General features: G+C 39.7%; 1 protein-coding gene across 2 annotated transcripts in view; it reads left to right on the top strand.

Annotated features, from left to right (window-relative positions):
* Window positions 1-26,411, top strand: part of prkcab (protein kinase C, alpha, b) — a 90,603-nt gene that overhangs the window by 37,528 nt on the left and 26,664 nt on the right. The gene's annotated exons all lie outside the window — the stretch shown is intronic.

Genomic DNA, 26,411 nt, shown 5'->3' on the forward strand with positions numbered 1-26,411 from the left:
TGTTTCTACACAACCAGCCCATCACAAGTCAACTATGAGGACAACACTGAACAAGAATGGTGTGTATGAGAAGACTGCAAGGAGGAAACCACTCTAGAAAATAATTGTGCCGTCGATCAGGGCTTCCTGGATGACCCAGAATGCAGTCGGAAAAATGTTTTATGGAGAAATGAGATGAAAGTATGGATTTTGGCATAAATCAGATCTGGTCTACGTCTGAGAATCACACACTTCATTCCAAGAAAAGGCAGTGGTGAATCATGGCAGAAGCCATATCTTGGTTTGAGGCTACCATGCAGCCTCACAACTTGGACAGCTCTCAGTCCCCGAGGGAACAATAACTTCTGGATTGTACCAGCAAATTCTATGGGAGACTGTCAGAATATTTCTCTGTGAGCTGAATCCCAAAAAAGTGGGTCATTCAACTTAACAACAATCCTAAAAAGTCCATTTTAATATGAAATAAGTGAAGCAAAAGAAATTTCACCTTTTGGAAAGCCCCAGACAAAGTCCCGACCTTAACCCAATTGAAATGTTGTTGCATGACCTGAAGCAAGTAGTCTATGTGAGATAGACCAAAAGTATGAAAAATATCAGAGGGCTGAAGTAGTTCTAAAAAGAGGAATGGACCAAAATACCTAGAGAATCCACGTGAAAGATTAAGCAACAGGTGAGTGTGAATAGGGTGAGGGTGAATATCAAATCGGTATGCATAACAACAAAAAAACAAACAAACAAACACAGAAAAACATATTTGTGTTTTTTGTTTGATCAGATCTATTATTGATATTGTGTTATTAATTATAGGTCTGATTATTATCTGATTGATATTACATTATCAATTCCATCTATTGAGATTAAATCACATTATTTCAAAATAACGCATTTTGAACATTAATCATTATAAAGGGTTTCCAAACTCTGAAACGTTGATGTGGCTGATTTTTGACCTTTCAAGAGGCTGTCACATAGTTTTTTTCCGGTGTCTTGTTGACACTTAAATTATGGCACAATGTACACTGTTGACTTGTTCAACCAGATAGTGATGAACAGGCAGGCCAATGTGAGAATTGTCCCAGTGCTTAATGAGAAACATGATTGACATGTACGGTAATTAAGTGATATGCCAGTTCAGGAGATATGCCACATCACTTTAATGTGTATTTCGGCTGTCCTGAAATGCCCCGATAGGAAGAATTCAGAACAGTCACGCTGATGCGGTGTGAGAACTCATGATTTAAATAACAAAAATCACTGCAGCACTGGGTGACTGACACCAACCAGCTTCATAATGACATTTAAATACCATCACCCTCATTCTCCATAGTCTTATTAGGTAATCTGCTTTGCCGTCACTAAGGAAACTTCTAAGGAAAACTTTGAATCGTCACTTTTGGGTTTTCAGCAGCAAAGACATACGAAAAGCAAAGTGCAAATGATTGCATAAAAATCCCCTGTATACATTTCCAGCTCCTCACTCAACACTGATGAGGAATGCAGACTATGATGGCATCGTTATGTAATACCACTGTGTGTGTGTGTGTGTGTGTGTCTCCCTGTTGATTGGCACAGTGACTCATTAGCTTCTTGCACATCAAGAGTATATCCTCTGTCCAGGAGGTACATGATGAAAGAGCAATATGAGATAGAAAAGCAGGGTGTTTAAAATCTATTCCTGGTCATATGGTATTAGCCTGCTGTCTCATCACTGATGCTAGAGTTTCTCATGAGTGGGAATTCATTTCCAAAAGTGGGTATTTTAGCTTCTAAATAAATGTATTATTACACATTAACAAACTCCAAATGCTAATTAATGAAGGCTTAATTATGAATGCAGAATTAATTAACACTGTAATTAACACTTATGTACACGCTCCTTAAAAAGTTATAAAACCCTTATCTAGCAACCAATGCCATATTGTTGTCAAGTCGTACATTTTTGATGGATTTTCACATTCACGTTGTCATCATGTAAGCATCTAAAATGCCTGTGCAAAATGCCTGTCCAAGTTATGTGTGGTATATAAATGGTTTATGAAGGCCTTAAGTTGTGACCCGCTAAAAAAAATGTTACCAAACACTGTCAGCAACTCTTCCTGTAGTAAAGCGGATTGAGGGGGAGAGCGAGATAAAAATAAATAAATAAATAAAAACATAAAAAAAACATAAGAGGGTTCTTCCCAGGTCTTGAATCCGTGCCAAATCTGAATTAGATTAGAGGGAGTTTCACTCGCGTAAGCATAAAGCTTCGTCTGGGAACTTGAAAGTGAACTCCCGTGAACCCTCTGTTTCTTTTCTGTCCTGGAATGAAAAACTTCTCCTAACAGGTTCAATTGAGAAACAAAACCATTGTCAGGTTTCTCAAGGGCGAGGAAAACCACGAGGTAAAAGGAGAAGCACGTTGACCCAGTAATTAAGCCGTCTTTTAGATGCGCCAGCTCTGTCTCTGTGATCTTCAGAGGTAGGATGATGATCAGACAGCTTGCGCCGGGTGGTTCTGGTGAGCTGGTGGACCCGAGGCATTTCGATAGAGGGTACATGGTGTCGTGATCTCTCTCTATGATGGTAGTGCCCTTGTGTGTGCCAGCCTCCTGCTGGGCCGTATGGTGATCAGTTCTGCTCATGTGGGCTGACTGCCCCTCTCATCACCTCTGCATCTGTTCTCCCAGCTTAGGCCAGAGCTGTCTTGATCCTCACCATCCTGTCAGGAGTTTTTTGGTTCTGAAGACATCCTTGGTTACTTGATAATTAATGTTCAAAAAGTTAGGCTTTCTTAGGGCTATCTGTCCTGAACACTGGTGATGTTCATCTCCACAGTGCTGTCTTCATCCACATGGTACAAGAACGTGGGCTAGACATTCATTACAGTATTCGGATTTTCTAAGGATTTGATTTTGTATGTGACTATAGGGCTTGATAATGCATTTCATTCAACTCTTAAGAAGCGCTTACAAATATTTAAAGACTGCACGCCAAAAGGAGCACAAACAGTTGCTTAAAACAGTGTACTTTATTGAGACCATTTGTCTTGAATAAAGCTATTTTCATCATCTTATTGTCCAATGTGAACTGAATCACAATATATTTACTGTCAAAAATATTCATTCTGCGTGAAGCCCGTGGCAGCGGAATGACTTAAATCCTCTGCATGACTGAGCTGTGAGCTGAGAGGTGAGACATTTCTCCTTGTGAGTGAATCTTCCCCACAGCTCTTCACAGCCAGGCTCAGCGCTGACCCAGTTGAGCCCACCACCAGGCCTGGCAGAACATCTGCCTCGGTGACGTACAATGGCAAAACGTTTCTTCCCCCGCAGCTAAGGCACCACTGCTGGGGCTTCCAGAAGTCCCCCCTTTTGCCTTGTGTGAGCTGATTTCCCAGCCCTGCAAGCTTCCAGTAATCCTCAACACAGCAGCACTGAGCTTACTCACTCAATACCACCCAGGGCATATGGAGTCAGAGAGCAACTAGAGGGCAGCCTGCCAGATGTAAAACCTAAGCTGGTAAAAAAAAAAAAAAAAAAACACCAAAAGCTCATCATGATCTCGCCAGATTTTCTCGTCACTTTTTCTCTGATATCAAGAGCCCCTGAAGGAAAGGGAGACTGTGCTGTATTATTGTCACACAATTCTACTGCAATTTATTTCTTCATTTACTTCAAGGAGTGATTCATTGTTTATGCTCACTTCAAGAGAGTAAATTAACAGCCACGTAAACAGCAAAGCTGCAAGGATAACTTGATTGCAAGAGACAGGTTGGACTCAGATGCCTGGAAACTTTTAAACTGTCCACAGAGAAGCTCTGCTGATGGACATTGAAGTCTTGTGGGGTGTGAAATGATTTAGAAGTTCAATTTATCTTTGAAGCTTATGGCTTTGTGAATCAATGTTGAGTTTACACAATTCAGGAGCTCACGCCATCTTTCTTCAACAAATGTTTATTTTGAAAATTATTTAGTGCCTTGCTTTATTGCAGCATTCGGAACCAGGTCTGCAAACATGACACTCTGACAATATATTTACAACTACGGTGTTACCCTGACATGCTAATTAGAACAGACTACAACATGTCAGCAGGTTCTGTCCTAAGTTTGATATATTTGCAAGTTACTGAAGAGAATGCAAAATCTTATAGTCAGTTAGAGCCACACCGGAATATCAAACTTCAGTTATCATTATCAGAGAATTACATCTCCAGCAACAAACAAAAACCCATAAAATTTGCTGGCTGATGGTCAAAGATGCAGCTCTTGTCATAAGGAGGCCAGTAAGGAGTGACAGATCACTTAGTGTAGTGTATATTATTTACTACAATATTGTGTAGTATTGGACTGAGGTAATAAGGACTTTGTATTTTGAGAGGTGACTATAGGAATATACTGTAACTGGTTTCCAAGTTCCATATTAAGCCCTGTTGACTTGGCCCTGTAGGGCACTGTACTTTTTACTTTTTCCATTGCACAGACAGCTGAGGTTTATTTAACAGTGAGGAAGTTTTCTGTCCTTAAATGCACCCTCAGATGAATGCCAGTCACAAAGCCTGGTCCCGGGATGGCCACTTCAGGGTGATATACATCTCTAAACTAGTTACATTTCTATGATCAACGTCCTCTTGAAGTAGCTGTGACAGATGTGTGTGTGTGTGTGTGTGTGTGTGTGTGTGTGTGTGTGTGTGTGTGTGTGTGTGTGTGTGTGTGTGTGCGTTTTGGAGCCAGATGCGAACCGACGCCTACAGAAACCTGTTCCATGAAATGAACCTGCTTAAAACTTTATGGATGCACAGCCTTTTCAGCTTCTCAGAGTCTCCTTGATTAACTTAGGAAGAGGAAGACTACTTCAAAACATATATGAAGTAGCACTTAACATGTGAGGGCTACAGCGATGCAGGAGTGGGATGCTCTGACAGCTTAGCTTTAAACCAACCTGACAGAAGTGGTACAATTGCTGCCACCATTCTGGGATTTGCAGACAGTCCCTCCCACTAATGTTTGGACTGACATACACTAGGGACTCTGGAAAGGTGACGACCAAAGGCAAAAAAGGATAGAAAAGTCAAAATAACCCTGTTGAGTGCAAGCCCACGCTTCATTGGTCTCTGTCGCAGACTTGATTAGAGTGATGTCTTTTTTTTCCACTTCCCTCTTTAATCAGATCTGTACCAGCCCAGTTGCAAATCAATGTTGTCTGGGAGTCTTGATGAATACAAGATGTAATTACGCCTTAAATCCTCCAAGCAGGCTTCACAGTGTTCTCACAGATCAGCAGCTGTTACACTTTCACTGCACTCTTTCTCCATAAGTTTTCCTTCTTTTTCTTAAAGTCCTTCAAACTAAGGCAGCAAACTAAGGTAGATGGGTTGACAGTAAACAGCATGTGAGCGCTGGCCTCTTTTTTTGTTGTTGGTGTTGCTGTTATCCACTGGGTTGGTAATTATGTTATCTGTTAATTCAGTGTACTGATATACAGATGCAGTCCGGCACCACAGCTATGATGTTTGTTATTCGTACTGTCTTTGATAGTCGGATGTTGTACAATTTGCAATTTACAATTTGGCATTTAGCAGACGCTTTTAAACTAAAGCGACTTGCAATTAGTGCACCAGTCAGGTTTAACTACCTCATAAGCAAAAGATCGCAGTAAGAATGCAAATTAATTATTTTCAGTACAGCGCTCTTGTATATCCTGCGACAATAAAACAGAAAACTATAAACAAAACCAGCATAGAGACAAGGCCATAGAGACAAGGCCAGTACATAGGATTTTTTTTTCTTATCCCATGAAATATAAAAAAAATGTTGTGAGCTGAGATGGACTGGCGACCTGTCCAGGGTGTTTCCCCGCCTTTCGCCCTATGTGCGCTGGGATAGGCTCCAGCACCCCCCGCGACCCTAATTAGGATAAGCGGCTTAGATAATGAGTGAGTGAGTGAGTGTTGTGAGCTGAACCCACAAAAGTTACCACTAATAACTACCTCTCAGTTAAGCTCACTCGCTGTATGTCCAGAAGCAACAAAAAGTCTAGCTGTAAAATATCAGAATCACTTGCAAATAATGTAATGACAAATATATTTGTTACAAGTAAGTAGGAGTTGCCTGCCACCTTTTTGGAGGAAACGGGTGGAAAGAACACAGAAAAACAGAGACAGCTTGTCATCTCTATATGTATAAACATGGGCATCATACTCACTTTGGGAGAACAGCTTTAGCTATATCCATAAATATTATAGCTTATGCAAACACACGCTAGGAGTGGAAGACTGGCCATTGGTAGAACTGAGAGAAATCCTAGTGGGGCAAGCCACAAGTGGGGGAAAAAGGGCAATTATTGTAGTTTGAATTGGACTTTTGAGACAGTGCTCTGAATTGCCAAACCGTTGTGATTTGAAAGCAATATTGTTTTTTGGTAATTATGTATTCTTGGCACATAGTAAAGCTACATGGTCATGCCATTGCAGAATCCTATAAAGGTCATACATTATCTGTTCACTTTTAGGCATTTCTATATCCTGCTCACTCTTTAGGCTAAAAGACAGTTTAATTGTGAAAAGTCAATCTAGATCATGGTTGACTTACAAAAGAGTCTTTAAAACCATATGTGAAATGTGAGTAATAACTAAACAGTGTCATGTTGTGAAAATTGTTTTTGAGTTTTTAAATGTAATAATACAGTACAGTAAATGAAATCATTTTCATTCAGTGACTGCTTTTTTTGTAACTTTTCTATTCCACTAATCTTTCTACAACTCTTCCCTTTATAGAAAGCAAACAGGTTCTGTTTTCTTTGTGGCTTTGTTTTGCAACAAGATAGGCTAAGAAAAAAATCCCTTGAGTTTCAATCAGACAGTAGGTGTACAAGTTTTTTTAGAACATGTGAAAAAAAACTTCTGCAATAGATTTTCTCTTGCATTTGTTTTATCCAGTCTTACTATATGACTACAAATGGTCTTTGAGAGCCCAGTGTCTCTTATTTTGAGCCCTGTCTGCCTGAGGGTCCTCTGGCCAGCAGCTTCTTTCCTCTCTTCTTTAACTTTCTTTTTCGTGTATTCCCTTTGCTGTCTCTGCCTGGGAGGAATGGAAATGGACACATGTTTCGAGTAGAACCCTTCATCTCTGCAGGAGGAAATGTGAGTGTTATGAGGAGCCCTGATGGAAAAATCTTTTCGTTTGGAGAAACAGCAGCATTCTGCACCTCCCAGGAGTGATGTGGATCACTGACCATGAGTGGAAATTGTTTGGCTAGATGATTGTCTATTGAAGGATGAGGTACATTGTCCATAAGAGTTCTTTTTCTTGTTGGCCTTTGGTTCCAGTGAGTTTGTGGGCTGTTTGTTCGTTTGATAGCCTGACTGAAGAGTATTGATTGCTTTGGATTTGTTGCCAAGGCTGTGAAATACTTAGATTGACTCTATAATGTGTTGATATAGTTGGCTTGTAGCCTGAGTTTTGTTTGTGTGGAAGTTGCTGCCACATCTGTGTTTAATTTTGTTAGAGACCTCTACACTGCTTTTGACTCCTTTCTTGCTAATCTCCCTTACTGATGTCGCACTCTGAAGGTTGCCACTCTGTATCTTGTGCATTTTGCCTTTCTTGTGTCAACTCCCTTCTTTTTCCAGGCGTGGAAGGTGTCTTTATCTGTGTTACTCAACTCAGGTTGCATACTGTCATACATCATGTTGATCTTCAGACATGAAGTTCCTTTTGATCTTTTCCTGTCTCCCTGCACCCTGTCCTCTTTTGCCAAGGCTGGCCTGATTGCTTGGTTTGTGATGGAGAAAATTCCCAGCAATGAGGTTTGGGGCAGTGGTATCCATGAGTGGTCGGTGGGTTCCAAAGTGAATAAGTCAGTATTGACAGGTATGGGATTTGCCCAAATTGCCCCAGAGGCTGAATTCTGGAGAAAGGATCTCCTGGTTTAAGAAAGACCACTGTATGGCATTAACTGATACTATCATTTAGCGGTTAGCATGTATTTGTTACGTATACTACAAAGCAGAGGAAAATCATAACTTACTAAAGGGGATTGACATCACTTACTAGTATTGATAATGTAACTGAAAATTTAAGCCTCCTGTGTCACTTTCATTAGAAGGGAAAGTGTATATTTACCCTCGACAAAATAAGATACATCTAGGCAAGTACTAGTTGTGACTCCAGTGCTATGAGGGGGCTGTTCCCTTTTAAATGCTGCTTTCTGCTATATTTACCTCTAGTGTTTAGCTCTAGTGTTTATTACTGTTAGATATGTTTTGATCCGTAACTGATGTCCACCTGATCAGAAGTCTGAGAAATACTGAAAATGTATCCTGCCATCCCCACTAGCTTCTGTCAGTTAATATACTTTAGAATCACAATATGTAGATTTAGAATTCAGCGATAAAGAGGAAAAGGAGAACTTACCTTCAAAAGTCATTGGCTGAGTTGTAGAATGATTAAAAAAGTAGCCAGGACCCAAGTTAGGATAAGTTCCTGTTCAACCAAGGAGGACATATTAGTTCAACTGAAAAAATCCTGCTTCAAAATTTGATCAAGAAAATATGTAGAATAATAAATTAGTAAATTATTGATAAAGCATATCTTGAATCTAGCCGTGTAGAAGTGCTGCATTCAAGAAGTGCAGAAGATATTTTCTCATGAGCCTTGTTCTGAATGCAGAGCAGCTGTATCCACTGCTTCATATTATCTTGTAATACTACAGCTCTAAATAAATTCTTTTAACTGCAGTCACATTTTTTTTAGGTTGTTGGCACTCATAAGAGCTTTATTAAGTATTTTCTAGTAACATTAGAAATCTGTCTGTTTGGTGAGAGGAAATAAGAAACCCAGAAATGTATTCATGTTTAACTTTCACTGACCTCATTATTCTAATAACATAGTTGTCAGCTGAATGAATAAAGTAAAGCTCATCTAGCTAACAACAGTCAAAAATGATCAGACAACTATAATAGTTAATCATTACACAAAGTACTGGGGCTACATTAGCTCAGTACACTAATTCAGTGATTATCATGGGGAAGAAATGATAGTTCATTTCAACTAATCTCTTGCTTTTGCAAATGTAAAGCCAGTCACTGGAGAATGTAGAAAAAACTTTCCTCTCTCAGTCCTGTCCACACAGTAGCTCTGAGTCAGCGTTCAAATCAAACAAAAAACCCTGAAAGGGCAAAATTGTATGGCATTTCAGTAATTTTATGTGTTCCTGTGGGTCTGACACTCACAGTCATATACGTGGCTAGCCAGTGGCAGACCTGTGTAAGCAGTACCTCATTGTTTACATCAGACTGGTGTCCTGCTACTCCTGTTCACACTAACATTAGGTTTGGCTCAGGGAAGTGGAGTACAGTCCAGCAGGACTGTCCAATGATGACAACAGTGTGTCTCAGTGGAACAAAGGGAGCTGAGGCAGGTGTATTTAATGCGTTTACGGGATTAAATACTGTAAAGCTTGTGAGCATCAAGGAAACAGGCCCACAGGAGCTGTCAGTCACTAACCCTGTACCTTACAGCAGCCAGGTACCAGTCTGCCATGTAGCTCGGCTCAAACAACACAGAGACTGAGACAGAAAGTCCAAAAATTCTCTCTCATCTCTGAAAACATCCCCCCAGAAACTTACATTTTAAAAGAGAAGTTCACCCTTTTTGACATGTAGACTCATTAGGGTAACCTTTCCCTTGGCATTTTTCAGTAGCTCAGTTTGTCTAACACTTGGATTTTGTTTAATTATTTATTTATTTATTTATTTATTTATTTATTGTATGTTTCACCAAATGTCAAATGATAAAGAACACCCAAAAGACCTATTCATTGCAAGTGCAGGGTTTTCTGACTGACATGTAATTTTGCTGACACTATTCTTATTGATTCTCGTAGGAGGCAGAATGAAAGCTACTTTTATTTGGTCAGCCTGTGAAACTTGTGATTTGACGTAAGCTACATACTTTGGAAATGGAAACAAAATAAGTATTTGTAAATATCGGCTTACTGAAATAACATAGAATTAGATCAAGATGGCAGTTTTAATTCCAAAGAAGCAATTGTCAGAAATTAGCTCGTATGTCAATAAGAGTGAACACTGACTTTAAAGGAAAATTCTGTGGTTTTGTCTCAGCCGGTTTGATTTTGTTAGAGACACTTTGGATTCTGTAACTTGTACGACACTTGTTGACTCCAGGTATATTTAGGGAAGGTTTTCTTGGGCTGCGTCTTTCGAGACGTAATATCTTTCCTAATGAAAGGAGGGTATGTTTCATTTTTTCGTTCAGTTTTCTTTTTTATTTTGTGGTAAAAGTGTGCCAATGATGAGTGCTCTTGCGCTATAACCTACTTTCTAGATGCTTCTTCTTTAAGGACAGGGTAAGATATTTTTCTTGCTCTTGTGTCTGAGCCTGGTATTGTTTTGTCTCCATTTCAGAAATGTTGAACAAAATGTTGCTTGTGTTTGTTCCTAGGCTATGTTACCTTCCACCCCTTCCCCTTTTCTCTGTGCACACTCTCAGAAACATTAGCACTTTGAAGGTTACCTCTTGTTTTGTTCTGTCTCCTTAAAAAACCCTGTTCTGAGGAGTCGACAAAGAGGGAGCGAGAGAAAGAGAGAGACAAAGGAGGGGGAAAGGAACAAGAATGAAAGAGCGAGAGCTCCAGTTATCAGACAGTAGAAAGGGGGTTTGTGTGTGTGTGTGTGTGTATGGGAGTGAGTGAGAGAGAAAGAGAGAGAGAGAGAGAGTGTTTCTATATGCTGTTATATTTAGCAGGGCAGAGATGTCAGCCCTGGTCTCACCCCAAGCCAAGGCCTTTTCTTGATCGGTTCCCTTGTGGAACCTGGGTTCCGTCTGTTCACCTTACCTGCGGCTGGAAATAGAACTCGCTCTGACACATGCACCCTCTCTGTCCGACCGCCACGACAAGAATGAACATTGCCTCAGAGCTTAGACACAGTACTCAGCCCTATATACTGTAGTTGAGCCCTTACACTTCACTCTCTCTGTGGTGCAGTGCATCCCATTTGGACATGAACATTCAGCCCATTGCCTTTGCAGATGTTCCTGTATATTCCTGTATACAATCCCTGCCACTTAGTTGTGCCTCTCAGTGTATGCTGTTTCCTCCTGCACTTGTAGCCCTCCACTGGATTGTCTCAGGGGCTTCTTTGCACTGTCTACACCTCCAGTCTTGTCTGACATGCTTCACTCCAGTTCTGACTGATCTGGTGCTAAGTGCTTGTTCTAGTATATATGTGTGTATGTGTATTCATAAAATACGTATAATGTTTTTCAGTGAAATGTGTATAGAGAGATAGATAGATAGATGTGTGTGTATGTGTGTGTGTGTGTATATACATACTGAATACTGTTAAAAAAAACATGAGTCACACACAGTAGTGAAGCACTGAAACGTAGATGTCGCATTATTTCTCATAAATATCAAAATGTAAGAGAGAAACATCTCACCTTACATAATCTACGAACTTATAAACAGTTGATATTTATAAGAAAGCTATGATAAATATAAATGATATATACTTTGTACGTGCATTCTAACAGTATTATCTCTGTGTGGTGTCATTGAAGGAAGTGCTGATGAGAAGAAGAGGAAGAAGTACTTTATTGGTCACACACACATGCACTAGAGTTCACTGATTTTGTTCAGCCATAGATCCCACGGACAGAGATTGAGAAAATGAAGAAAACGAATATTTTAGGCACCGCCTTCTGATAATAAGTAATGATGACCTGTCGAAAAGCTTTTAATACATCCCCTACCCCCACCACACACACTCATGGTCTCTCTCTCTCTCTCTTTCTCTCTCTCACTCTCTTTGTCTCTCGCTCTCTCTCTCTGTTGCCTCTATTGCTCTATTACTGATTGGCCAAGTCCAGACATCACAAGCTAATCACATCAGATGAAGAACCATCTCCCACTGGCGTCTTCTGGGAGCCCTGCAGCCCAGAAGGCTTCCCTCTGTATCATTTCCAGTAAAGAGTGGGAGGCACAGGCAATCTCTGAGAGATAGTTCTTTATTCTTCTTCTCCCCCTTTCTCTCTCTCTCTCTCTCTCTCTTTCTCGCTCTCTTTCCCCATCTATCTCTTTCTTTTATCACAGTAATTAAGTTGTCGCAGATATCCTTCTCCTACGGTGAATACTACAGTATTAGTCATCTTTCTAGAGAACCTCAGACTGGGCTGATGTATGTGGAAAGCTCTATTACTCTGTAAAAATCCCCTCCCCTCTCTTTCCCTTTAAGAGTTTGAAAAGATGGTATGGTTTCTTTTTTTTACATGGGCATGGTGACTGTTAAATGGTCAATTTATTCATTCATTATCTATTCAGTTTAACTTAAAAACTCTATTGTCTGTCGAGGTTCATCTTTTTATAGAAACGTTATGAAGGAAATACATTTATAAAAACAAGTGTCTTGAACTGTGGAAAGTCTTAATCATTTTGCAGCTGAAAGAATCACCCGGTTATCTGAGGAATGGAGGAGAGTGGAGGAGTCAAATAAACAAAGCAATTCATTTCAGTCTTAAGCAATAACATGAACACTGGCGCTGTGTCATTTTCTGTGGAGCTGATATAAAAAACCATGCCTATTTTAAACTTGTCTGTTTGGCTTGGAGAGTAGATCTCATGGATCTTACCACTGTTTGGCGCTTTTGGCTGCGACTCTGATCAGACTATACCTGTGAGTTGGGAATGTATAGCATTGTGTGAACCGTGCACAGGATGCAGGAATTACTCTGTGCAGTAAACGTGAACTCAGCGCTTGTTGAAGGTGGCAGCAGCTGTTTTGGTTACGTAAGCAGAGGATTGCCCGAAAGGCTTGCTTTGACTCTCCCGTTGTTTGGATGACCGACAGAAACATCTGTGTCAAAGTAAACACTCCTCATTTTTAGTCTGCCCGACGGCTACGGAAATCTAAAGCATCGTCGTCACAACAATTGGCCTGGCCTTACCGTCGCCCCCCCCCCCAACCCCCCACCCCCCCAACAACTGACAGCCTGCAGAGCTCACAGTGGGGTCAGCTCCCACCTAAGGCTCAGCGATCTGATAATGTTCTCGTTGTAACCGCGTAGTAATCACCCTTTGCCTTAATTTGATTAAAATTTAATTTTATTCATTTAAAATTAGATTAACCTTCCTCACCTCTCTCGATACAATCTCTAAAGAGATGATGAGGATCTTTTTTTCTACATTTTACATATTAAATCACCCAGACACAGCGGGAGAGGGCTTAACAAAGCACAGGAAAACAGTGATACGCACAAATCATCAGTATCTTCCATCCTAAATTACTTGTTTTTTCGTTCTTTGAGCAGTGAGGTTTTTCGTTTGTTTGTTTGTTTGTTTGTTTGGGGGGGGGGTTTTGGAGGGGTGGGGGGTGTGCTGATAACAGAACATGTTTCTAGAAGAAGTAGTGCACAGTATGCACGAGGCTACAGACTACCTGGTGTGATGCGAAATGAGAAAAGAGAAATGAGAAAGATCCAAGGTAGGGGAACAGGGAGGGGAACATATGCTGCAGACTATAAATAGCCCTCGTCATCCATAGAATCCCCTGCCAACGACGCATTACGTAGACCAGCAATGATGCAGTTCTTCCTTAGGTGCCACCGGGGGGTGGTTTTTCCCTGACGTTTCCAGGCTGATCGTGGTTATTAATGTGTAGGTGAATTTAGACCGAGCTGTGATTTAGGCCAGAGACCAGAATCAGAGGATTGTTTTCCGAGAGGAAAGATAAGAGTTTTTACATCCAGTGTAAACCTAGGGGCATGGAGAGTAATAATAAAATCTCATACTATTGGTATATGAATAAAATGATGTTGAACATTCTCTTTTTTTTTTCTAATGGCGCAGAAGTCAGAAAGATCTGTGTGATACCAAAGAATAGTTAGTGTGTCTTGTCAAACTATGAGTACTTTAACTTCAGGTTTTTTTTTACTTTAACTTCAAAAATATATATATATATATAAAAAAAAAATTTAATCAGATGTTACTCTTTTGTTTTTTCTGATTCACAGCATGAATAAGTGAGAATGGGATTATGGGAGAGGACTTGACTGTTGTTTTCTCTGAAGTAATCTGTTTAGAATGGCAGTAATAATACTGAGCATTAGACGCTTCCATGGTCATTGATTGAGTGTTCAGAGTGTTCAGAGGCATACAGATTAATAAATCAGGACAGCCAACAATAAGAGAGGCAAGCGGGAGGCAAGGTTTTAATCTGTCATGAAGTGTTTACTGAATGATACAATGACCACTAACAGATTCTGCCATATTGTGGTTTAATACAGCGTGTTATATCACTGTGTTCCCTGCTAGTGTGTGTGTGTGTGTGTGTGTGTCTGTGTGTGCATGTGCGTGTGCGTGCACGCGTGTGTGTTTTGTAACTGCTCAAACTGCTCACTGTGAGTGACTTAAGTACCCACAAATGAGGTAATACAACAGCTCTCATACAAAAGTGACTGCCTGAAGAGATTTTAAGTTTGAGTGTTGTAGGTTTCAATTGTACTATTGTACTATTGATCTCTCTCTCTCTCTCTCTCTCTCTCTCTCTCTCTCTCTCAATGGAGTTGCTAGTGAAAGAGTGCTTGGGCCTTTCACCACATCTGAAAGACAGTTAGTTCTCGTAGTACTGGAGCTGTAACTCTAGTCATTAATGTGAAGTGAAATGGGATTGCTTCACCGCACCAGAAAAATCTACGCTAATGCTCTAATCATTGTCAGTAACATGAATCATATTGCTATAAATTATAACTGTCCAAAGTAAATACTGCAGAATCTTTTCAATGCTTCAGTATCTTCACCTAAGTGTGAATCACAGCAACATCCTGTCTCATATTTTAATATTTACTAACACAATCTGACTGTCAAATAAAAACGACTGATTACCTGAGACGGTAAAGAACACTTTGCTCAATCGGGTGGAGCTGGAAGGTGTGGATGGAGTAAGGGATTCCTCCATGTTTGTTTTTATTTCGATTTCTTTACCGCAACGTCGTTTTAATGAGTCTGTGCCACACTGAGGTAAAATTAAGAGCCTGAAGGATCAATCGTGACTCCATTCATCTCCAGAAAATCCTTCCTGCAATACATGATAATTGCTGTGAGTGGAAAACTGTGAGTAAGGAGCAGTGACAGAGCTGTCCACTAAATGGAGTTTTGCGATTTAGCCGCTACAAAGAGCCATTTGCATTTTCGTCAGAACAGCTTGTTTGATTTCTGAATTCCGAATGATGTTTAATTCACCAGCTGGAATAGAACAGCGTACAAAGCTCCTCACAAGCAAAACAGACAGAAACAATTTTATATCGAGGTGACATCCACCAAAACCAGCTCTCTCTGCCCACACACAGACACACACACACACACACACACACACACGTACACAGGCTCAGTGTCACTCTCTTCATATTATGTCGTTCTTTGTTTCAGCTCACTAAACTTGTGTTTTGATCATCTACCACAGACCTTGATGTTTTAGCCTTGTTTGATGGGGACTTGTCTGCCTGGTTGAAGCCACATAAAGAGAGTTGAGCAGAGAGCATGTACATGGCAAGATAACGTGTTATTACATGAGTCAGTGAAGCACAGGGTGCATTACAGGCTGATAATGACTGATTCATTACAGGAAAACATGCTTGTTTACCCACTGTTGATCTGGGCCTTTGGTTATCTCATTTTATATTTTTGACATTTTTACCTATAATAAAAACGTCACAAAGCAAATAAGAACTTCTAGAAATATCTTTTTCTTTTTTTTTAGATTTCTGTGACATTTAGATATAAAGCTGAGAAAGGCGTGTTTGCTGACTGTAATTAGCGGGTTATTAAAACAGATTGTGACATTTGAAATATAAGTCCCGGTCTACTGTGGTTATACTCTAATATACCTTCCTGGCTATTTTCATTTTTAATATAGTAGAAAATAGCAGGAACTCGGATAAGAGTTATAGGTAGGAGTCTGCTTCTTGTGATTTCTGCTTCAATAACTTCATTTTCTCAGCTATTGTAACCTGGTCTTTTGTCCTTTACACATTTCAGTGGGCAGAGCACCGATGTAGAATTTATGTTAAAGTACACAGTACACACTCTAAACCCCAAGACTGAGCCTTCAACTAAGGCACTACTTCTCTGCACAGAAGTTTGTTCAGCATCTGCAGTTCATGATTCAGATCCCAGATGGGCCAGACTTTTTGGCTGTAGCCAGAGGTCCAGGGGAAGGCAGCTTAGATCTGTATCCCTTGGAAAAGTGAGCTAAGCCAGGTCTGTCTTTTTCTTACTGGTTGTTAGTGGTCACTAATGATCAGATAGCAATAAATTTGAAGGTAAAATCAAGCAAGGTACATTTTTAGTCCTGACATTTGTCAATGCTAAACAGCTGATTGTGAGAAAAGATCTAACAACTGGTTTAATCAGGAGAACCATGTGCTGGTGTTCACATGTGTAGGCTGAGGACGTTGGCCTGTACAGGGGAGATACAGGTTTGTAGACTTTCCAAATATGGGGAAAACAGAGATAGAGTTAGCAAAAAAAAAAAAAAGGACAAGCACTGTGGTCCCAGCCCATCCACGAGAGCCTCTGAATGATGTCACATGTCAGAGAGACTGGACCACTGAATGTGAACAGGAAATTCAATTCAGTGGCCCAGAAATAACGTAGCCATATGATGTCATCTCATTACTGTAAGCATGTGCAGATTACGATCAATTCCTGCATTGATCAGACTGATCTAATAAAATGAATTCCCGGTTGCACCACAGGGACATCACTTTTAAATGACTAATTTGTATTTTGTGACAGAACACGGATTGAGCTATTGATTGATTGACTAGAGATTCGTATGAGCCCAAAATCAAATGACCTCGAGGCTGAATTATTCAAGCCTGCATTAGAACCTCATGTCTCAGCCTCTTATCAGCCCATTAGTGCAATTCCAGTCATAATATTCCAGTGGTTTGGATACTGTGGTTTGTTGTTGGAGGATTTGCTTCACTGGTTTTTCCCTGATGTTAAACTGAGCAGTAAGTGGAGCTAACACACCAGAGGGGCTTCAAACTCACTCAGCTTCACTGTATTGCCCCAAATCCTCTTTTCAGCTTTAATCCTTTGCGAAACAGAGAGAGAGAGAGAGAGAGAGTGGAAAAACTGGTCGGATGAAGTGGGAGTGATGCACCAACACTTTACATCCACATTGAGCTGATCCTTCAAGCCACCGTTATCCCCTCTCTTTCTTCAATCCTTAAAGATTATGTTCCTTCCTAAGATAAAGCCATGCTCAACAGAACATGTAATATTTACTGGACAAATAGATTAATCAAATAAAAAATAAAGGTCAAGCCACACCAGTATAAATATTTCTCTAAAACCACATTTAGAGGGGTAGGGCTTTTAATGATGTGATTAAGTAAACGTTGATATTATGGGGCTACGCATCCAAATTAGTGTTTGAAATAGAAAGATGCTATGTGACATTGGATACAGTAAAATATGTGGCCTAGTAGTAGAAAATGTATCTTTAACCGGGGTACACATGCTCCGCAGGCTCTTTAACATACTGAGAAGAGATTGTTTTCCTTCGAATCATGTATTTATTCATCACAATTATGATTACTAAGGCCCTACAACACATGTAGACAAGTGGTTGTTTTTTTAAAATCTGGCCATCTGGAGATTTGATCTCCCTCTACTACCTCTGTGTTCAAAGCCTTTTCCTCACTTAGGGCCCAGAACCCTTCAGCATGTGTGCATTTTTTAGCTCACAAAAACTGTGATATAATTACTAACTCGTTGCTAATGAACCGGTTGATTTTGCCCATATTGTCCGGATGTCCAAATAGTAATAAATCTGACCATAGATTTAGAGGTTTCAGAGAAGGCTCTAATCACTCCATGTAATTTTGATGCTGTGATATTGTGTATAGGTATAGTAAATTCACAGAATCAGGGAGAAGACACTCTTACAATAAACAATAAACTGAGCTATTTGAGCTGCAAGGTGTAAATTTGTAAACATTAACTGAAAAAATGATTTTAAAGATACCCAGTGGGCCTTTTTCCTGTGACACATAATAGCAGATTACTTCAAAAGGGAGAAGAACACAGACTCTGAGATGCATCCCTGCATTTCATAGTCAGTCTACGGAAAGAACGCCGCTATTGGCTAGAGAGCAGTTGTTGACAACCTCCAACAGTTTGCATCAAAAATATAAACAATAAATGATATCTGGATGAAGCTTTGTTAATTATTTTTATATGTCACCTTGTGAACATGAAACAGATGGGCCTGTTGATTTGGAATAAAATTCAGATTACTTCTCTTCCCTGTCTCTCTCCTTCAGCAGTCTCTTTGATACAGTGCCAGTGATACTGTCTTCAGTGTGTCACCATGGCAACATATCAGTCGTGAGAACAGTATTTGCTATGTAAACCCAATTATCATGTGTGAGGGGGATACATCCTGGAATAATATATACTAGATTTTGTTGCAACTGCAATTGTATCTTTTGTTGAAGTAAATTGCAATCATCACATTATTCATGTATTACTTATGAAAACGATTGTCGCGTTCTTGGCGGGAAACTGCATTTCACCGGCAATTTGGTGTTTTTCCATATTGTCATTGTGTCTCTCGTTCCTGTGTGGCATTTGTGTGGTATTGTTCTTGTGTGAAAATCACATGCAAAATAGTATCAGTGTGTGATGAGCCACCACAGGACAAAGGAACACATTGTAATGTCTGGCTCTGTTATGTCAAACTCAGAGCCAAAACCCCGCCCCATGTCATGGTGCAGGGCTCCAGGTGCCAAATTTACCAGGCCTGTTATAATCATTTCTGCAAATGCCACAGAGACTTATCTGCATTACCTCATATTTACAAAACATGTAAATATGTACAGTATATTTCAATTTTTTTTATGCTTCCATTCTTTCTCAGTGTAGACAGACAAAATAAGACAGGTTACCTTGTCATGGTCATTTTGTACTTTCCCAGTGAGTGGTGACCTGATTATTGAGTAGAGGAAAGGTGTATTCGTGTGTAGTAGTGTATGATGGGTCAGATGCTGATGTTTGTAAGAATTTCTAGAACTCCAGAGGACCCGAAAACAAATCATAGATCAAAAACCATAGCTTTCAGACTCTTCCTCAGAGTTAATACAACATGGTTAACTAAACATCCTTACACAGGAAAAGAGACTGGGAAAAGGATGGCTAAAACAAACAAGCTAGGCTTAATTACACTCAGGCTTTGTAGACACTCTGCTTCAGCAGTTTATGTCATCTCTCTCTCTCTCTCTCTCTCTCTCTCTCTCTATCACTCTCTCTCGCTCTCTTTCGCTCTCTCTCTATCACTCTCTCTCTCTCTCTCTCTCTCTCTCTCTCTCTGCATAAAAAACTATAAATTGTAAACCTCCAAAGGCTCAAATGCACACACTTCTGATGGCTCGGAATATGAAATACTGAATAATATGATAATGAATAAGCAAGAGAGTCACTTGACACTGAGACAGTGATTGCTGTGAATGAGTACAGATACATGACCCACTTAAGTACATCCACTCCAATGGGAGTGTGAATCAGGTGTGGCATATAGACTTCATAAGCATTGAGGTAGCAGTACGTCTGACTCTGCTGACTGATGCTGATGAAACAGGAACGCTGCTTTAAAAAATTAATGACAGCTCAGCATTAGATTTTCTCCGCTAACCCATTTGACGTGCCATGAATATTTTTGTGTTAGAACAGCACTGACACACCTGATTCAGCTGAGCACAGCTGAATAGTTGAATCAGGTGTCCTAAGGCTGAGGTTAGCAAAATATGAAGTGTTTGAAAGGGGGGGCTGGTCCTATAGGAATGAATTGAATGAATTGATAAATACAGTTTGAGACATGAGTCGTTAGGGGGCATTGCCCGCTCTGGTTTATGGCCATGTCATTAACATAAAAGAGATTATGTTGTCAGTTGATTGCATGATATGCAGAGCTCCTCTAGGCTCACTCATTACTCATCTCTCTGCCATAATTACAGTAACAGGGTTTTATTGAGGCACGCTTCTGTCCTCTGCATAATGCACTGCTGATATTCTGATATGTTCTGTGCTTGAGGCAAAAAGAACAGGGATTGGATTTCTAATTTCTCATTACCCTGACTGATTTTGGGCTTGTGGTGGATGATTAGGCTAATGAGATCAAACTGAGGACTTAGTGTCAGGTGGACCACCATAACATAAGAAGACATCAACATCAAGCAAGAGTTTTGCTGTTGTTGTTGTTGTTTTTGTTTTTTTGTTTGTTTGGGGGTTTTTTTGCTGTTGTTGGAATGGTATACACTTATGCAGTGTAAATGTATAGGCCTGTCTTAAGAGCAGACTGGAATTTGACTGTGGAATTTGTTAGTGCAGCGTATTGGTGAATGTTGCATACACTTAATTGTTATCTCTGAAGTCTAACGCTGTATGCTGACACAATGAGAATGTTTAATGTCCCATATCTGCAGACGTGACAGCGTTGTTTTTGTTTTTACAAAAAGTTTAAAATAAAAAATAGCTCAACTTTAGCCACATTACTCCACAGCTTTGTAAATGCGACCATGGATGTCCAAAAAAAAGTGGAATAATTGTCTTATAATTTTAAGTTGATCTTACTTTTTATTTGTGCATTGTTCTGGAATATTTAAAATAATTGTTGATAATGTAATTACTGGGCATGTCCTATGGCTTTGTGTGCAAACACTTGCATAATTCTTACTGAATTAAATGGTCACACATGGGAAGCTGGGCAATATTTACAGATTCACACACACTCAATATACACACACACACAATAAAGCTTCAGGCCAAACCAAAATTCTTTGGTTCAACACGAATTAAATATAATATTTATACAGGTACATGCATTTGTGTCATAACTAGTGGGTTAAAACTATCTCAGTGTACATGGCTGTACTAGCTTAGAAAGATTCCTAAAGTACCTTAGCTTGAGTTAGATAATGACACGGCTTATCTTGCCACAGTTAATTAACACAAGCTTACAAAAGGTGTAATGTAACCAACAGTAGGTGGAATCAAGCCAGGTCTTTGGAGTACTTAATCATCTTCCATGCTAAGTGCTATCTAAGATTGCGTTTGAATAAGTTACCCAAGTGTATTTTTTCTGTAAGTGGGTTTTATTTACTTTTGCCCTCATTTTACTTGATCTTAACATATTCTAAGTGCTATAGTGTTGCAACGCAATTTGCATAAATACAAAGAATTTTTTCTGTCTGTGATTGTGCAGAGAGAGAATGCTGTCAGGAATGAACTATTAAACTGTAATGCTTTTAAATGGTACCTCATAGCTAGTTTTTTACCTACAGAGTAAAGCTAGTAGAATCACAGTTACTTTTTCATAGCAGGTTTACTCTACCACATTTAAAAGAAATGAAGATATTCATTTTAATGAAAGCTATCAGACTATCATTTTGATTGGCAAAAAACATAAGTAAGATATGTATGGAGTTATGTAAGCAGCTGGCCTGAATTTAGAGCAGTTCAGATGCAGGTCTAGTACAAAAGCTACAGTCTTTATCAGCCAAGTACGTATTAGAACTTTTATGGAAAATAATTACATTTTTTAAAGAATGATCAACAGCTCAGCACAGCCAGGCTACGTTTAACTGGCTAGTGTAATATGAATACGAATACTTAATTAATCCCGAGGGAAATGCAAGTGCCACAACAGCACCGTCCAGCACAATCAAAGTGAGCATTTATTCAAATAGGTTAATTCTAACTTTCACTGTTAAAATTTTTTATATTGGGTTAAACATCGTTCACTGTTTATAATTTTTCTGTTTATTTTTTTAGGATGATTATTTCTGTTTCTACTATTTCTAAAAAGAAGAATACCTTGAAAAAAAATAACTTCTGCACATTCCATTGTTTTTCAGTAGGGAGCCGTTGCGCTATGGTCTAACGCTGGAAGAATAAGTTATGTTCAAGGCATTGTTTAGAATGATCAGGGAAAAGGTACCCAACAGAACAGTTTCTAGCATAAAACTGTGAGATGCTTAATACTTTATTCTTTTTTTTTTTTGTCATTTCTGAGTAATGAGTCTCAAACAACTTGCTTCTCCCCAGATGCTCTGGATACCAGAGCCCGTTGCACAGTCTCATTATCAGTGATTTTGACCTTGCTGTCAGTGCCGTCTGCCACCTTTTCCTAGACTCTCAGGCTCTTGTACAGAAGAGAGCCTGAAACCTAAGAGTGTCGGTTTTGGTGCCTTATGACCATTAAAGGTGCCGGTGTCAAGTTTTCGTACATGTTGTAGCATCGTCATATCATTGTCAAACATGGGCACCCCAGGCAGTGTTCAATCTAGGACACTTTTTCCTGCTTATCTGAGAGGAAATTAAATTCATCATGTCATGTGGTTACGGGGACTCTATGCTAAAACTGAAATTTGTGCGCCAGGCAGTCGGCTATGCAGTCAGCTGTTTCCAAATCTCAATATTTTTCATATTTTACAGCACAGTTGAGTAACTAAAGTTCTGATGTTGACTTGGAATGCTGGATTGGGTGTTACTTTTCTCCCTTTTAGGAGACCAGGCGCTCTGACGTAAATAAAAGTAAATAACTCCACTCCCTCTTTGGTGCTTGTTGTCTTGCTCTGTTTTTGTATTTTCTCCGACCCAGACGGCTGAGTGGAGATGGGTGTTTCAGGATGACTTTCACTCATGGACATTTAACAGACAGTAAAACTTTAGTAGGTTTATAAATCAGTGATTACCATAAGTGCAAAATATCAAATGGCCCAACGTGCAATGACATGCTGAATTGCGAATATTCATAGCATTAGAGAAGATCACAGAAAAAGGATGTTCAAACAGATTGTCTTCTCGCCTATGGGAATGTCTTTCTCGAAGTTTCTCTGGACTTCTTACACACCATGTTTCTGAATAGGGGTACCCCAGGTAGCACCAGATGAAACGAAGCCCAGGGTGCCCCGTCACTGAGAGGTCATGGTGTGAAGATTCACATCCTGTGATGTCATAGCTTGTGAGACAGCTCACTATGAGTGATGTGTAATTACTACAAGGGCTGAATGTGAACCAACCACAGACGCGATTTGAGTAGAACTTGAGTAGCTTGTGGTGACCTGGCTTGTAGATTCAGATTGGAGAGTAACACATTTGGGATTCAGGTTTGGAATAACACAATGGCAATGTCTTTGTTATTGTCTCTGCAGACTGTTTTTTCTTGGGGAGGGGGGGGGGTGTTAGCTCTTTATGTCTATTTCCTCTTTTTTCCTCCAAAACAGCTGCAAAATGTGAAGTTTAATGAGCAAAAAATGCATGATCACTGCCAAACTAAATTGTTTATTATCGCGAACTATCGTTTTTGACTTCTAAAATATTTACTAAAATAAATAACTGTTTTTGTCAACATGTCAACCTTGACATTTTGAACTCCTTTTATATCTGGCAAAGTGTCTGTCTCTGTGATTGTCATTCTCTTGAAATTTGAGATAATATTTTTTTTGTCCACATTAATCTTTGCTGATTTTATTTTTTCACTAGTTATAGAGTAATTGAAATGCCACCTTGGGCGTCCATTTGAAGGAAAGCCTGCTTCACTGGCACTCTTTTTCCCCTTCTACTTCTTCTTTGTTTTGTCCTCCAAACTGTATGGAGAGTTGGGGACTTGCAGGTCACTTTGATCTTAATCCATAAATCTTTGTCAGATAAACAGTAATGGTGATGAATGAGCAGTACCTACACTTATATGGCTGAAATTTTCAGCTCCCTGATACAGTAAAGCTACTTCAGCAGTAGAATCAAGTGTCTACTATATGTGACTCCTGGTCTCCAGCTACAAAGGGCGCTTGTTTTAAAATCTCACATGCTCTCCTCATAGAGAACTGCAGACATGGATAATAATGAAAAAAAAAAAGTAAAATGTTGAAAATCAGCGAGTAGCAACGTCCTAGAACAAAAGGTCAAACACTGGCAGCGATCCACTCTCACACTGATGCAGAGTGCAGACACCTTCTGGGAGAGCCCCAGGAGCTGTACGAACACACACTCACACGGAGAGACACACATACACACACTCACACACACAAACACTCCTGGTGGCACATTCACCACAGCAACACTGTATTCAGTTTTAATCTCCCCGTCTGTTATTAGAAGAGAAGACAGTGAAGGGAATTAGACTGGAGATTGGAAGACATGGCTGGTTGTCTCTGTATCAGTGCAACACAACTAGGTAGAGAAAGAAAGAAAGAAAGAAAGAGAGAGAGAGGGAGAGAGAGAGAGAGAGATTGGGTGTACCTCAAAACCACCATGACAAAGATCAAGAGCATGATAAAACTAACTCTCTTTTCTTGTCTCACAGTCCAGTTACTGGATGTTACCATGAGGTAATCATCTCCTCACACATGCACTAAACAGAGGCTCTCTCTCTCACACACACACACACTGATGCACACACACGCGTGCGCACACACACACACGCACATGCACACAGACGCACACACACATACTAAAAGAGAGAACCAGAGAAGTATGGAATTTAGGGACGAAGTGATTTAAAGAAAGAGGCAGAAAGGGGACTGGGAGAGAAAGCAAAAAAGGATGGAATCCCATGGGGAGGGAGAGGGAGGGGTGGGATTGGAGAGAGGGATGGAATGGGGGGAAACGAGGCCAAGAGAAAGAATGAATAATTCTTGTTCAGCTGTGGGATCCCTGTTATTTGTTTGCATGTTTGTTAGGTTTGTTTGATGGGCTAAAAGACTGTCAGGGACACAGGTCTCAGAGGAATTGCGTAGTCAACAGGGGCACAGACACTCAAAGAAGCCTGCTGTGTATATCTACAGGAAAAGATAAACAGAAAAAAAAATACTCTGTTCTTAGTTTTTTTTCTTTCTTTGTTGACACAACAAGAACTTGTGGGCAAAAAAAGAGAGTAGCTGAAATGTTATTTATGCTATTAATGGCAACATTGTAATTAAAGCGTTCCGGAATTCTCTAAAGATGACTCATACCGTGCCACTCACAGTCACCAGGTTTCTCTGCTGTTTGTAATTTGTATTTTTTCATTTTCTCTCTGATTATAAACTCAAAAGGCCAGTGTGTGTAAACATTGTCTGTGGTACTCATACAGTGGCAAATAGAGATGCATCTGGGTGACGGGCTCTGTCTGGAGGAAATGGAATTTTCTAGGCTGTGTTATTTCAAGAGTGGCTCAAATTTCCTTTATCTGAATGATAACAGTGACAGTGTCTGAGCGCTGCCATTATTGTCTGAAGGCAAGACATGAAAAGTTATGGTTGCTTGTTATAGTCCTCAAGATCAAAGATTCTTCAGTGATTTGGTTTCTGATGTTATGGTAAATTGAATGACTTTAAAGCAACAGTCCTTATAATGTACAGTCCTCAAGCTGGAAGTTTCCAGAATTTTTTTGTTTCGGCCATCATCTAACAGTTGAGGTGTTCAGGACCTTGCATACATGAACAACACATGCCGGTGTAGTTTGTTTTGGACCCTTCTGTTTTCCAAACTGAGGATTGTCCTACCACAGTTACAGAGCATTTGAACTATCATTTCACATTACCTGTGTTAGAACCAGAAGTTGCCATGTCTCAAACATGGCGCAATACCCAGACAAGGACACAGTGATACTATAATAATCGTGTTCACTCACATCCCTCTGCTGATCCTGTGCTATATTTTAACTGCTTTGTGACTCAGCGCATTCCCCTTCTTCTTGTGGAGAAAATGGGAAACAGCACAAGGTGTTGGGTAACAGAGTCACCTTAAAATGAGACGGCACAGAGTGCGATCATCATTCATATGGTTCTCATGCTTGGGAAATTAGTAAGTCAAATGAAATGGAATGTGCGTGGTGTAGGGACTCCTCAGTACTGCCACGACAGCAAATTTCAATTCTTATTAAGTTTAGCAAGCGCCGGGGTACATTAATTGGTTTCCCTATTTAGAATTTCCTTCTTTTATCAAATAGGCCAAGAGACTTATCACTCATTTTTATTGTTCAACCCTAAAGGTTTTTATGTGGATAGAGCTTGTGCTGTGTTTAACCTCTGATATGTAAATTTATGATTTTTACTAATATTTGAAAGCCACCTACCAAATTATGCTTCAGTTACATGAATAAATTTTATATTACTGACAGCTCTCGTCAATACATGGAAAAATGAAAAAGAATAAAATTGTTAATTGTTATAAAATGTGTGAAAGTCATATTACTGAAATTACTGAACTGCTTTGTTTTCTTCAATTGGAAATACAAATCGCGGGTAACACTTTTTTTAACAGGATAACATTTTATACAAAATTGTATTTTCTGATATTTTTTTAACCTAAACCTTCAACAAGAATTTGAAGTCTGAGTGAGTGTATGTGGTTAATCTGATAGTTCT

The sequence above is a fragment of the Chanos chanos genome, chromosome 13 (genome assembly GCF_902362185.1).
Source record: "Chanos chanos chromosome 13, fChaCha1.1, whole genome shotgun sequence".
Taxonomy (NCBI): domain Eukaryota; kingdom Metazoa; phylum Chordata; class Actinopteri; order Gonorynchiformes; family Chanidae; genus Chanos; species Chanos chanos.